Genomic DNA, 2,093 nt, shown 5'->3' on the forward strand with positions numbered 1-2,093 from the left:
ATGTAAATAAGGTTCAAACTGTCTAATTGATAATGTGAAATAGGAAGAAAAGGTCCAAAGGAGTAGGAGAAGGGAGAAGGGTAGGAGAGGGGAAAGCAAAAAAAACACAAGAAAAGAAAAAAGCGGGAAACAAAGTCTGTAAATAGGGAAGGATGGAGCGGGTGAAGAAAGGGCAGGGAAATGGGGAAAAAGTAAGAACCAAGATACCTCATATAAAGGTAAAAGATCCCAATGATGAAGGTAACTGCACTGTATACCTAAAAAGTACCAATAAACAATGAAAAAATAGGTCAATAATTTGATGATACATGAAAAAATAGGCAAAATGCTCATCACAGATTAATTGAAAGTAAATAGATACCAGATTTTAATTATTCTTGAGTTATTAGAAGGTGAATTATTATTCTTTACTTCAATGAGTTAGACATTTCTCATATTACCTCAAGCCCCAAGATTATGTTATTCCCTATATCTATGGGAAATACCTATTGATAAGTTCTATGTGCCTCAATTATACCAAAATCTTAAAGAATAAGTGTATTATAATGGTTACAGTTGGGTGATAGCTTGATCAGATGAAGGAATACATAGAAATCTGAGAAAGCATAACTTTAGGTGTCTCTGTGAAGTTAAATGTGAGTCTAGTGGACTAGGTGTAGAAAACCATTCTTTGATGTGGAGAGACCCACCCTATGAGCAGGAGGCTGGAGTGAACAAATACAGAAGGTGATTTGACATCTCCTGTTGAAATCAAAGATGCTCATTTCCTGCCATGTATGAACTCCAGGCTATCTGGTCTTGGAGTCCAGGATTTATATACCAATCCTTCTAGTTTTGGATTTTGGACAGTGCATTTAGAGAATTTCCATTTGTTTTCCTGGATCTAAATCCTTCTATTTGGGATGAGCCTTGCTACTAATCTTCTATGGTTCTGCAGACTACAGACTACTTGTTAAGGGAATTCTTATCTTCCATCATGACTGAGCAAATTCTCCTATAAATCTCATTTTTTACATTTGTACAAATGTCCTCTTGGCTGAATTTCTCCAGAGAAATCGAATAAATGTATTATTTAAGTGTGTTTATTTAGAAAGTAATAAAAATGAATGACTATCTCTTGTAGATAGAATGATAAGCATTTGTTCTTTTCATGAGAGACCTATTTATCTTCAGCTTAATATCCTCAAGTTTATCTATGTGTAACATGTGTAAGGATTACCCTTTTTGAAGGGTAAGCAATATTGCAATGCATTGAGTGCCTATATGCACATGTACACACTTATACATACAAGGATACTAGATTTTCTTTATCCATTCATCAGAAATGGATCTTTGGTTGGTATTCAAACTTGTATACTATATATATATATATATATATATACACACACACACATATATTAGACAAATAGACAAAGAATGTAGCATTGTGCTTTTTGCACTGCAGGATGGAATAAAATGAAATTGCTGTGAGGATTATATCATTTTAATTGTGTTTGCTTGTAATTGTTGAAAGCTGCAGAGGTTATGGACTAACTTACATCACAATGTGAACATATTAGTCACTTTCCCAACACTGGGACAAAACACCAGACAGATACACCTTGGAGGAAATAGATCTGTGTTGGATCACAGTGTTAGAGAATCCAGTCATTGGTTGGTTGAGTGGAAGGCAGAACTAGCATGGCAGAAAGGTATAGTGCAAGGAAGCTGTTAACTTCATGGCAGCCAGGAAGGAGAGAGAAAGACAGAAGGCAGGAGCCAGGCACAAGATCATATTCGTAGAGCTCAGCGTACTCAACTGTGAACTCACCAGTGGATTAATCCATGATGAATGCAGTGCCCATGACATAATCACTTTTCAAAGTTTCCCCTCTGAACCCATAAACTAGGAAAACATGCTAAGTCAAAAATATAAAAAAGTGCTGAGTTTGACCCCCCAGTACCAAAAACAAAAACAAACAAACAAAACATAAGAGTAAATATATTTAGGAATATGTTTAGCAGTGGACCTTTGTAAATGGTTAAAAAGAGATTTTTTTTGTTTTGTAGATTATATTAAACTTTAAAAAGTAAAAGAATAATTTAATATTCCA

This window comes from Fukomys damarensis, unplaced genomic scaffold (genome assembly GCF_012274545.1).
Source record: "Fukomys damarensis isolate Sample0158 unplaced genomic scaffold, DMR_v1.0_HiC HiC_scaffold_1, whole genome shotgun sequence".
Taxonomy (NCBI): Eukaryota; Metazoa; Chordata; class Mammalia; order Rodentia; family Bathyergidae; genus Fukomys; species Fukomys damarensis.